We start from the raw sequence: 13,728 nt of genomic DNA, 5'->3' as shown, positions 1-13,728 counted from the left end.
TTTAATAGCCTCCTCCTTTGTCTGCCATTTTTTCTCATTTTCTTTCCTATCAAAAATTACACACTTCAGCACTTGTTATCTCCCTCCCCCAGGACATCTGTTTTAATCAAGTACATCTCTCAGCATGATATCTTTACTAGGTATATCAAAAAAGTAAACAAGGAAACACAATCTTAAGAGACATATAGTAAATGCATCCATAATTAATAAGTCTACAATTTTTTTGATATGAATCTACACGTTAAGCTTAATACACAGATATACAACCAATTTAGCAATTCTAGTGCCAAAAGCAACAAGATACTAATATAGCCTCACACACATATTAACCAACTTAAAAATACAATTTAAGCCATTATTCTTGATGTGAAGTTCTCCAAGAAGTTTTAAAAGTACTTGCTTAAAATGAAGAATCCCTAAACAGGTCTCTACTAAAGAAATCAATTAGGGGCGCCTGGGTGGCTCAGTCGTTAAGCATCTGCCTTCGGCTCAGGTCATGATCCCAGGGTCCTGGGATCGGGCCCCGCAGCGGGCTCCCTGCTCAGCGGGAAGCCTGCTTCTCCCTCTCCCACTCCCCCAGCTTGTGTTCCCTCTCTCACTGTATCTCTCTCTGTCAAATAAATAAAATAAAATAAAGAAATCCATTAAACTTAACAAGGACAACAAATAGTTAAGAACAATTCCAGTATTGTTTCAGAATAAGAAATTATACCAAATAATTTTGTAAACTGTATACTTGTTCAACAAAAAATCATAGGCCCCTAGTGAGCGCTTAGTTTTTCATAATGCATGATCCTTATTTTCCAAGAATAAAAAAGTATAGAATATAAGACATTTCTTTAAGTCTAAAGAAGAGAAGGAAAATAGTTGATTGATATTATCAACTATTCTAGCCATAAAGAAATAGCAAAATGGGGACAGCAGAGGGATAACAGGAAATAATTGGGTAACTGGAAAGCAGGAGAGAACATAGTCAAACATAAACTAGTAAAGGAAATTCAAACCCAAGATGTAAATCTGAAACAAAAATGAGGAAACAACAAAAGAAGCATTTGGGGAAGCAAGCATATTTTACTAAAAATGTGACATTTGCATGGGGTATTTTAGGGCAATTCATGCCATGAAGTCTTAGAAATAAGGGTGGACATAATGACTTTTTCTTGGATTGTTACAAGAATGGAGAAAATATTCCAATTTAAAAGAAGAAATATGACCTTGGGTTTGACAATGTTTTAAGATATACCACCAAATACACAACCCATAAAAAAAATTAGGACTTTATTAAAATTAAAAACTTCTGCTTTGTGAAAGACACTGCTAAGAGAATAAAAATGTCAACCACACACACAAAAAAAATATTTTCAAAGCACATACCTGATTAAGGACTTGTATACCAAATATACAAAGAACTCTTAAAAGTCAACAAAAAGAACCCAGTATGGAATGGGTTCTGAATGGAATGGAAATGGGAAAAGGATCTGAAAAAGATATCATGAAAGAAAACATACAGATGGCAAATAAGCACATGAAAAGGTGCTCAACATTATGTCATTAGGGAATTACAAATTAAAACAAGACACACAGCACATACCTATTATAATGGCTACAATCCAAAAACCTGACAACACCAAGGGCAAATGAGGATGTAGAGCAACAGAACTTTCATTCATTGCCAGTAGGAATGCAAAAGGGTTCAGCCACTTTGAAGACAATTGAGCAATTTCTTACAAAGGTAAACATGGTCTTGCCACCCAATCTAGCAATCACACTCCAAGGTATTTACCCAAATAAGCTGAAAACTTATGTCCACAAAAGGCCCTGCATGCAAATGTTTACAGCAGTTTTATTTATAACTGCCAAAAACTGGAAGTACCCAAGATGTCCTTCAATAGGAGAAAGGATAAACAAACTGTGAGACATCCAAACAATGGAATATTATGCAGCAATAAAAATAAAGCATCAAGCTAAGAAAAGACACAAATTAATCTTAGATGTATTTTGCAAAGTGAAAGAGACCAGTCTGAAAATGCTACATACTGAATGACTTCAAGCGCATCACATTCTGGGGAAGTCAAAACCATAGAAACAGTGGTTGCCAGGAATGGGAGGACCGGAGGGAGGGTTCCATAGGTGAAGCACAGGAGATTCTCTTAGGTCAATAAAACTATTTTGTATGATCCTATAAAGGTGGATATATGACACTGCACACTTGTCAAAACCCATTAATCTTTACAACACAAAGCATGAAATTTCATGTACCCAAATTTTAAAAAAAATCATTCAGGAGGTTGGGGGAATCACAGGATTTCCCAAGAAAGCAGATAAGACAAGATAGTCTAACAATATGACAAATAAGGGGCGCCTGGGTGGCTCAGTTGGTTAAGCGACTGCCTTCGGCTCAGGTCATGATCCTGGAGTCCCGGGATCGAGTCCCACATCGGGCTCCCTGCTCAGCAGGGAGTCTGCTTCTCCCTCTGACCCTCTTCCCTCTCGTGCTCTAGATCTCTCATTCTCTCTCTCCCTAATAAATAAATTAAAAAAAAAAATATGACAAATATACGGAACCTCTGAAAGAGGATGCTGACCTAATTTATCTTGGAAATAAGTGAGGTCTGTAAGAATATAGGCAAAGAAACTACACATAAGTACTGTATTCTAAGCTGATAAAAACATTTCTCATGGGGGTACAAGTCAAAAATCCTGATACTGCCATATATGTATACTAGAATTAAATAATTGATTAAATGGAATGTGGATGATGGGAGCCAGGTTTCTCAATTACTGAGTGGGAATTTATAATCCTGCGGAAAAGATTAGAATGATCCATGGATTAGATTTGAAGACATCAATATAAACTCATTTTTAGCTTACTACAGATAAAATTACATAAAGGTGATTTCATAAAAAATTATTACAGATATACATCTATATATTGCTTAGTATACACATGCATATTTCCCTGTCAGTAAAAATGACAGCCTAGCATCAACAAGTATACCTAGCACCCAGATACGGTTTCTAACACCATTCTCCAAATAAAGGATTCGAGGCTCTTTGGAGAAATGGCTGATCCAAGGACTGGGGCAGAAAATACACAAAATGAGCCCAGAGCATCTTATAGTGCCATATTGACCTTTCCCCCTCTGGATGTTAAGGACTAGATTTAAATCCAAATTAAAAGTGATATCATGCATATTTCATATTCATATTAAAATATCTTACATTATGCTGACATGTTTGAGTAATTTAAATAAACTCATGTTTCTTTAGTTACTTTTACACACTGCGTTTATGGAGAATCTGTCCCTGTTTTTCTCATCAAAACATGAGTTACAATTATTTAAGGGGTAGCAGGATTCTTTACTATCAGTGGTTGTTATATTTTCAAAATCATTCTAAAATAATCTCTTATATGTGGAGAGTAAATACTGATCCAGCTGATATATGACAGCAGAAAGTGAGGAGCCTACTGTATTAAAAATTTCACACACTCAGTACTTTAGTAAAGCACCCTGATCAACCCCTTTCAGACCAAAAGGATTAAAGATTAAACTGGAATTTAATCCCTTCAGGTCCATTTGCACACACTAAGAGTTTTAATGTGATGGGGTAGGATACCAGGAAGATAGCCTATAAGGTAAAAACAAAAAACAAGACAAAAAACAAAAACAAAAAAACCCTCAGAACTAGTAAAAATCTAAGAAACAAAAACTTTTTCTTGAGCCAGTAATTTCCTTTTCCTTCAGATTCTCCTATTTCATAAGCTATCTACATTGATAATGGCTCCATGTTAACCTTTAAAACCACCCTTCTTTGATGATCAATTCTGCTTCCATATTTTTCAGTTTTTTCTCTTCAAATTGCATTCCAATCAATGGATTCTTCTTCTATACCCTCAACACCTGAGCCCCATTTTTTAAATTTCTTACTAAGAACTTTCTAAAATGATCATTTTTAATTAAAAAAAAAAAAGGCACCTGTGTGGCTTAGTCAGGTGAGAGTTAAGCATCTGCCTCCAGCTCTGCTCATGATTGGGACTGAGCCCCACATGGGGCTCCCTGCTCAACGGGGAGCCTGCTTCTCCCTCTGCCCCTTGCTCCCTTTGCTTGTGCTCTCTTTCTCCCTACTGAATAAATAAAATCTTCAGGGGAAAAAAAAAAAAGAAATTAACTTTTTTTACAGTTCACAAAAATTTGATCTTGCCTCTGTGGCATTTTCACCTGCCCACCTTGTAGTAAGAACATCTTGATTTTCCTTTGGGGAAACACCCATGGTCATGGTCTCAGTTCATACCATCATATAAGTTGTCATATCTTAACCACAAAATCATAACCTTGGTCTTTATAAAACTTAATAGGATTTCTAATCCTCTAATAATTTACTTTAGAAGAAAAACTTCAATCTCTTCACAACCCATTCAGATATTCCTCCAAAACTATACACATTACCCTCTTAAAGAAAATCTTTGAAATAACTATTTACACTCAACTACTTTCAAATGTTTACCAAATCCTGTGCTTTAAAAAAAGATATAATCTGGGGCGCCTGGGTGGCTCAGTCATTAAGCATCTGCCTTCAGCTCAGGTCATGATCCCAGGGTCCTGCGATGGAGCCCTGGGATCATGACCTGAGCTGGGAAGCCTGCTTCTCCCTCTCCCACTCCTTCTGCTTGTGTTTCCTCTCTCACTGTGTCTCTGTCAAATAAATAAATAAAATCTTAAAAAATAAAAAAATTTAAAAAGACAATCTACAAAACAAAGGCAAATACAAGTGTAGTGATTATTAACATCTGGCTATTGCAAAGTTCTAGTCAGACATCAGTAACTTAAAAAAAATAAAAAACATATTTTTTTAAAGATTTTATTTATTTATTTGAGAGAGAGAGAGTGCACGAGAGGGGGTAGGGTCAGAGGGAGAAGCATATTCCCCACTGAGCAGGGAATCCGATGTGGGACTTGATCCCAGCACTGCAGGATCATGACCTGAGCCGAAGGCAATCACTTAACCAACTGAGCCACCCAGGTGCCCCCCAAAAATATATTCTTTTTAATGCTTAAATGATGCCAACCTACTCCAAATTAACATTGTGATAAGAGTCACTATAGGCAAAGGACTTGAATAGATATTTTTCCAAAGATGAAACACAAATGGCCAATAAGCACAGGGAAAGATGCTCAACATCACTATCATTAAGGAAATGCAAATCAAAACTACAATATCATCACTTCATACCAATCAGGATGGTTACTGTAAAGAACAGAGAAAAACAACAACAACCAAAAAAAACCCTAAGTAAGTGTTGGTGAGGATGTGGAGAAATTGCCATTCTTGTTCACTGCTGATAGGAATGCAAAATGGTGCAGCCACTGGGGTAAATAATACAGTGGTTTTTCAAAATACCCAGCAATTCCACTTCTGGGTACACATCCAAAACACCACGAAGCAGGGACTCGAAAAGATATATGTACATCCATGTTAACAGCAGTACTAATCACAATAGCCAAAAGGTGAAAGCAAACCAAATGTCCGTAAATAGATAAATGCCTAAACAAAATGTGGTATATACATACAATACTATTGCGTATATATTACAATAGTCATTGCAGACTACAATTTAAATCACCTTATACCTGTCTACCCAAAAACCACAAAAGTCACTAAAATCCTCACATAGCTTTTACAGATCCTCTTTCAAAGTAAATTTTAAAAGGCAAACATTCAAACTTTTAGAAAACTGAAAAGTAGCATTTATGTAGCAAACAAATGATGAACTACTACTATTACCACTACCAACGCCTCAGAGCTTTCTGTCCTCTACTGGAAAATAAAACACACCATGATTCTTAATTTTTATTCAAATTTAAATTATTTTACAAAACACTGAAAATCCAATAATGCAAGTTAAATCAAAACAAGATTATCACATACCTACCACAATAAAGTTATTTTTACAAAACAAAGACAATACAAAGTGCTGATACCAACAACTGGAACACTCATACAGAGCTGATGGAAATGCTAAAAACAGGGCAGCCAGTTCAGCAGTCTCCTATAAACATACATTTTCTGCAGACTGTATTCTGGGCCATGAGACAAATCTCAATAAACTTAAAAGGACTGAAATCACACCAAGGTATACTCTCTAACAACAGAATTTAAGTTATAAATTAACAAAACATAGCTTAAAACCCACAAATTTGTTGTAATCTAAACAACATACTAAGTAACTCAGAAGTAAGAGAAAAAATCAAACAGGAAATCTGAACTGAAATGTAAATGAAAACAAGACATCTCAAAATTTATGGGATGCAGCTAAAGTAGTGCTCAGAGAAAACTATCACTAAATGCCCATATTAGAAAAGAAAGGTCTCAAATCAGTGATGTACACTTCCACTCTAAGAAACTAGATGAAGAGCAAATTAAACCCCAAGTAAGCAGAAGAAAGGACATGATAAAGAGCAGAGAAGTCAATTAAAAAAAAAAAAAAAAAACAGAAAAAATGTTAGATGAAATCAGAAGCTGGCTCTTAAAGATCAGTAATACTGATAACGCTCTAGTCAAACTGATCCAGAATAAAATGGGGAAAAAAAAACACAAATTACCAATATCAGGAATGAGACAGGGGACACAACTACAGATCTAAAGACATCAAAAGGAAGATAATATTATGAACAACTTTAAGCCTGTAAATCTAACAACTTAGATGACCAAATTTCCTGAAAGACAAATTACCAGAACTTCAGAAGAAACAGATAACCTAAATAGCCCTATACCTACTAAATAAATCGATCGGTCTTTAAAAATCTTTTAAGAACTTCCCAAGGGGCACCTGGGTGGCTCAGTTGGTTAGGCATCTGCCTTCGGCTCAGGTCATGGTCCCTGGGTCCTGGGATCAAGCCTTGCGTGGAAGTCAGTCTCCCTGCTCCCTCTCCCTCTGCTGTGTGCCCTTGGGCATGCACTCTCTCTCATGTCCTCTAATAAACAGAATCTTTAAAAATAAATAACAAATAACCCTCCCACGAAGTCCTGGCCCAGATGGCTTCAGTAGAGAATTTTACCAAAAATATAAGGAAGGTAATACCAATTCTACACAAAGCTTTTGAAGAAAACTGAAATAGAGGGAAAACATCCCAATTCATTCTATCAGGTCAGCAATATCCTCATACCAAAACCAGACAAAGACGTTATAAGAAAAACTAAAGACCTACATCCCTCATGAATATAGACACAAACTTAACTTCAACAAAGGACTCACATTTAAATATACAGAGAACTGTACAAGTCAATAAGACAACCCAATAAAAAATGGGCAAAAGATATAAACACTTATCCAAAGATCTATAGATGGTAAATAAGCCCATGAGAACATGCCCAACATCTTTAGTCATTAGGGAAATGCAAATTAAAACCATAAAGAAATAACACATCCACTAGAATGACTAATATTCATACACCAGTGTTTTCTAGAATGTGGAGCAATTAAAACTCTCACACACTGCTGGTGGACATGTAAAATGGTAAAACCACTTTGGAAAAAGTTTGGCAGGTTCTTAAAATTTTAAATATACATCTACCATAGGACCCAGGGAAGCTACCCCTAGGTATTTACCCAAGAGAAATGAAAGCATGTATCCACACAAAGACCTGTAGGTGAATGTTCACAGCAGCTTTATTTCTAATAGCCCCAAATTGAATACAATCCAAATGGCCATCAGGAGGTGAATGGATAAATTGCCGTATATCCACACAATAGGGTATCACTCAGCAACAAAAAGGAATTAACTAATACACACAACAAACTGGAAATCTCACAATAATTTTGCTGAGTGGAAAAAAAAATCCAGACAAGAAAGTGCATACTATATGGTTCCATCTACATACAATTCTAGAAAATGCAAACAAATCTATAGTGCCAGAAAGCAAATCAATATTGACCAGAAAACAAGGTAATGAATTACCCTTGGGTTCAAGGAAACTTGGGGGGGTGAGAGGGGAGTTAGATACATTCCTTATAATGGTGATGGTTTCACAGGTATATACATATATATCAAAGGTCATCAAATTACATATTTAAAATATATGCAGATTATACAGCAATTATACCTAATACTGTTTTTTAAAAAACCCTAATGATGTAAATTCAAAGCACCAACTATCACTCCCCACACACACATTAGAATGGCTTTAAGTATATATAAAGGATATTTCATACAGTAAGGATACCAGCAACTGGAATTCTCGTTCACTGCTGGTGGGAATGCAGAATGGTAAAGCCACTTTGGAAAACATTTTGGCAGTTTCTTATAAAGTTATTAAGCATGCATTTACCATATGACCTAGCCATTGCTTTTCAATACCTCTAGGTATTTACCCAAGAAAAATGAAAGCATAAGTCCATGCAAAAGCCTTATATAAACATTCATAACACCTTTATTAAGTGCCAGAATTAAGTGCCAGAAACTGGAAACAACTCAAAGGCCTATCAACTAATGAATGCCTAAACGAATTGTACATCCATCTGTAAAACAGTAAAGAATACAAACCTTAAGAGATCCTGGGAAAGGGTTGGAGGGGGAGCAGAAGGGGATGGACAAAATGGGTGAAAGAGACTTGGAGATACAAGCTTCCAGTTACGGAATGAATAGGTCATGGGAATAAAAGACACAGCATAAGGCATACAGTCAATAATACTGCAATAGTGTTGTACGGTGACAGATGGTAGCTACACTTGTGGGGAGCACAGCATAAGGAATAGAGAATGTTGAAATGCTGTTGTACACCTGAAACTAATGTAACTGTGTGTTAATTATACTAAAAACAATTTTTTAAGAGAGATCCTTGTGAGAATGGAGAAAGAAAATGTGAAAAAGTACTTAGTAAACTATAAAGCATGACACAGAGCTTCACATTAATCACTGCTTACTAAAGGAAGTAAAGTGGTGATAGGAAGGTACCCAAAAATCATACAGTATGAGCCTTCTATATCTGGCTTGTTTCACTTAGAACAACACTTTTGAGATTCATCCATGTTGTTGTATGTATCTGTAGTTCACTCCTTTCTATTGTCGAGTGTTACTGTATATTAGTGCACACATATTCTATCTCAATAAAACTGATTTTTTGAATAAACCAGTAATATATAGTAAAATACTGGAATTTTCAGCAAACTTTTAAAGATACCACTCTAACTGCAAAATGTATTCTAAATTCTTCTGTACCACAGAACTCAGGGTTAGAGGCCTGTTACAATATTACAATTTGCCATTTTTTGGTGCTCAGACTCTGAGTACATTAACTTACCTGTAAAACAATACAAATCTCAAAAGATTCTTGTGAGAATGGAAAAGAGGAAAAGTATTCTGTAAACTATAAGGCGTGATACAAAGTATCCACACTAATCACTGCTTACTCAAAAAAACCAAGAGTTTCGGAGGCGCCTGGGTGGACAAGTCGGTTAGCGTCCAACTCTTGGTTTCAGCTCAGGTCATGATTTCAGGGTTGTAAGACTGAGCCCCGCGACGGGCTCCACACTCAGCGCAGAGTCTGCTTCAGACTCTCTCTCTCCCTCTGCCCCTCCCCGGTGCATGCGTGCTTGCTCTCTCCTTCTCCCTCTAAAATAAATAAATCTTTAAAAAAAAAAGTTGTGACTAGAAAAATACTGACAAATTAACTGATGGCTTATAAAATCAGTCCCTCCTCAAACACACGTGCCTCTTCCTCCTCCTAGCTATGTGATCTAAGACAAGTCACTTAACCTCTCTGAGCCTCATTTTCTCCCATTTGTAAAATGGAGCTTATTAACAGTAGATACCACATACTGAAATGAGTAAATATGTGTAAAGCACTTGGTATAATGCTTTACAGATTTTAGCTCTTCTAACAAAATACTATTATTTTTACCCTACCAAACCTAAACCTAGCAGCCATCCTACCCGTCCAAGGTGCAATAGTGTAGGTTGTATCAGTAATCTAGAGCAGGGCTTCTCAAACTTTTAGTGAGCAGAATCACCTGGAGAGCTTCTCTAAAAAAAACAAAACTTTTTTAGATGAGTTCTAGATTTAAAGAATTATTGCAAAGATAGCACAGAGAGTTCCCACAGATCCTATATACCGTTCCTCCTACCATTAACATCTGATGTTAGTATGGTACATTTGTCATATTCCGTGAACCAATACTGATACATAGTAACAGCCATGCTCTATTCAGACTTCCTTAGTTTTCCCCTAATGGACTTCTTCTGTTCTAGAATCCCATCCAGAATACCACATATATAGTCATATCCTGCAGTTTTTAACACACAAGTTACTGAAACCCAAACATTCCTAATGAGAGCAGTATGAGGTGGGGCCCAAAAATTTGCATTTCTAACAAGTTCCCAAAGGATGCTGGTGGGGCCAATCTAAAAATACACGGAGAACAGCTCTGGTCTAGATTCTAGACTCCAGAAGTGATGTTCAACACAGTGGCCACTAGCCAAATGTGGCTACTGAGCATTTTAAGTGTGGCTAATCTAAACTGAGATGCCCTGTATATGTAAAATACACTGAAGATTTGAAGACTTAGTCTGAATAAAAGAATCATGCTGATTACATGATGAGATGATAAAAAAAATTTATTTTACTTGGGTTTTTCTCCCCCATTTTTACTTTTTACCATGTGAGTACTAAAAAGCTTTAAAATCACACAGGTGAGGGGCACCTGGCTGGCTCAGTCAGAGGAGCATGCAACTCTTGATCTCTGGGTCAAGTTTGAGACCCATGTTGGGTGGAGAGATTACTTAAATAAAAATAAAATAAGGTTACACAGGTGACTGGCACTGTACTTCTACTGGATTGCAGCAGTTTGTGGTCTGGGCAGTAGAGCAGCAGCAAGGGTATCACCTGGGGGCTTCTTAGAAGTTCAGGTGATTCCCATACACATTAAAGTTCGAGAAGCACTAATTATCAACAGGGGAGGGATACTTAGACACGTCAGAATTTGGCAGTTTGGTTCAAATAAAAAGCTAATCAACTGCAAACTGAACTGCAAGATATGTTAGGTCAATAAAAGTAATAGGGAAATGGCCGAATCATAGCAAAGCCATCCACAACTGAGGATGTGGCATAATTAGACCACTTAACAGTTGAAGAAAAGAAAAACCACATAGATAGTGGCCCAATGGGTTCCTCAAAAGAGGGTAATTTGAAAAGCATGATTTGAAATACAATGATGCTATGTGATACCATCATACTTTTTCATGTCTGATTCATTCCACAAAACAGTGCATATTTGCAATTAAAACTAAAAATGTTAAATATAAGATTAAGGTTTACTTTCTCTTTTCTCTCCCACTACTAGAAAACTGTAATGTCCATTTTGGGCAGATTCACCTTAAGTTACCTTTTCTTAGTACCAATTTTCTCAGGTAAGCAAAATACTGGTTGTGCCACATAAGGATTTTACACATCACTATGTTCACTGTTTCATTTCAGTCAATTTAAAATTTATTACCCTATTACTCTCAGGAATGTCAACTGCACAACTTCAAGTACATAAATTTGTAAAGCCCATGGTCTATCCATCTATTTTAAAAAAGCACCAGAGACTTCATAATTAATGAAATAAAAACCAAATGATTAACTACAAATAATAAGCTGTTTTTCTATAGCATTTATAGTACAAGTTTTCACTTGTGCCTCACAACTGGTAAAGTAAAAAAAAAACCACTTAAAGATATATATTGACTATATATAGATAACTAATCTTTATGAATGGCATATTAAGAATCAATGAGTTAGCAACCTTTTCCAACTTTTATAGCTGATAAAGTACAAAGAAAAACCTATCAACAAATCCTGGGCATACACACACACACACATACATATAATCTGTTTCATTACAGTTAATTTTTTCCCCAAGAAGAAACACCTGCAGAGCTACATGGAACCATAGGTCACACATATGCGTCCAGGTTGTCTGGCTCTTCAGGGTGCATGGCTCAAGGTTAAGTCTTCAGATCCTACTTTTAGGCACGGCTCTGGGCTCTCAAATCCCTTTTCTGAAACATTTTCAAGGCATTTCAAAACAAAGGAAAAGAGAAAATTACTAGCACCAGCAGCCGGAATGTCTACTCAGACAAGAAAAGGTACAGAAAGATGACCCATTCTTGTAACACACCTTCCTATAGATCAGGTAAGGAACACTGGATCTAGGATCTAGGAACACAGCTCTAGGCCATCGTTTCCCAAGTTTTCAGTACAAAACAGGCGTGGCTAGGGGTTAGATACTTTTTTAACAACCTTCCACTCCAACAGTCTTCCGAGGTCTCACCTTCGGAAGTGTGGCAGAATCTGACCCAGAAGCCGAGTGACTCCTCACTTGATGCGCCTTCCTCCACATTTCCTTCCCTTTGGAATATGTGCATAAATATTCGATAAAAGCTGCTCTCGTGTGTCATAATTAGCCATAAAACAATTCTAGTGTTAGCTGCCTTAACCTATCATAAACACTTCACTTGGAATGACATTAGAACCTTCCTAAAGATATGCTTTTAAGCATTTCGCTTTAACCTTTGCAAATGCATTTATAACTGCTGCTGGGTCGAAGGAAAACATCACAAGCCTCTGAAACTGAAGGCCGTGCGTTTTTCTGTAATGATGACCCTGCAGACATTTCTTCTCGGAGAGTCTGCAGTAACTTAAGATACAACACGTAAAGGACAGCCATTCTTGGAGGACAATCTACGCTGAAATGGGAGGAGGGCAGCACGCTTGTAAAGAGTATTTTTTTTTTAATTCAAGGACTTTGAGGAGATTGCTCCCTGAAGAGCTAGAGTAGCAAGTGTCCGTTCAACAGGGGCGGGGCACCTCTAAACACTGCAGAGACTAAAGTACCAGTTTAAGGTCAGCAGTGCTCGAGGGGAGGCCCCAGGTGGGCTCCCGGGGGGGGGGGGCGGAGGTTTGCACACCCCACAGCAGTCTGAGAGCGGGCACACGCAGCTGCAGAAGGCGAGGAAAGAGGGCGGCACCAGCCAGCCTGCCTTTTACACACACACACACACACACAAACACCGACGCCCTCCTTCCTAGGGGCGGGGCGGGCGGGCGCTGCCCTCACACAGGAAGTCAGGAAACCCGGGGGGCAGAGGAGCCACAACTTCGAGCCATTTAAACCCTCTCGCCCACGTCAGCCAATGGGCTGGCAAAGACTCCCCTTCCCCCCGCGCCCACCCTGCACCCTGCGCCCCGACCCCTCCCGCGCAGCTCCCGGCCGCACCTCGCGCGTACCTCGGCGCCGACGCGCCTCCCGCACACACCTCCCCCTAACTCCGCCGCCCTCGGCGGGCACGGCCCCGGCCGCGGACGCCTTTGTGCAGCACCTCCCCAACCTGCCCTCGGTCCACGGGGACCCGCGTCCCGCCACCTTACCGAGAGCACGGCGGCCTCCAGGAGGCAGCTCCCTCTTGTACTAACACGGGGTCTGCGGGACGCCGAGGCGAGCCTGAAGGGCGCTCACACCGCGGCGGCCGCGGCCGGCCGGTCCCCGCAGGCTGGTCTCCGAGGGAGGGTAAGTTCCAGGGCACGTCGGAGCGCGCCGGCGCGGGGGCGGGGCGGGGCTGGCTGCTCACGTGACGGTAGGGGGGGGCGGGACGAAGTTCACGTGATGACCCGGGCGGGCGCGGGGTGAATCAGCGGAGGCGGATCCGGGAGAAGGAGGGGGCGGGGGGAGGTGGAAGGACTGGATGAGGG

At 38.9% G+C, this 13,728-nt stretch overlaps 1 protein-coding gene and 1 long non-coding RNA gene across 5 annotated transcripts in view; one reads left to right on the top strand and one right to left on the bottom strand.

Moving 5' to 3' along the window:
- Positions 1-13,552, bottom strand: part of ARHGAP12 (Rho GTPase activating protein 12) — a 115,091-nt gene extending 101,539 nt beyond the window's left edge. For all 4 annotated transcript variants that reach the window (XM_028120876.2, XM_028120877.2, XM_028120878.2 and 1 more), the window contains exon 1: positions 13,408-13,552. The gene's annotated coding sequence lies outside the window, so the exon portion shown is untranslated. The remainder of the gene's footprint in view (positions 1-13,407) is intronic.
- The window catches only part of LOC148163628 (uncharacterized), a 35,116-nt gene continuing 34,667 nt past the window's right edge, over positions 13,280-13,728 (top strand). Inside the window, exon 1 of the long non-coding RNA XR_015768792.1 lies at positions 13,280-13,546. This is a non-coding gene — a long non-coding RNA (uncharacterized LOC148163628). The remainder of the gene's footprint in view (positions 13,547-13,728) is intronic.

Source organism: Eumetopias jubatus, unplaced genomic scaffold (genome assembly GCF_037043125.1).
Source record: "Eumetopias jubatus isolate StellerSeaLion01/CBP00866 unplaced genomic scaffold, mEumJub1_p1.0 scaffold_8, whole genome shotgun sequence".
Taxonomy (NCBI): domain Eukaryota; kingdom Metazoa; phylum Chordata; class Mammalia; order Carnivora; family Otariidae; genus Eumetopias; species Eumetopias jubatus.
Note: the sequence above shows the minus strand (reverse complement) of the source record. Positions and strands in the feature narration are given on the sequence as shown.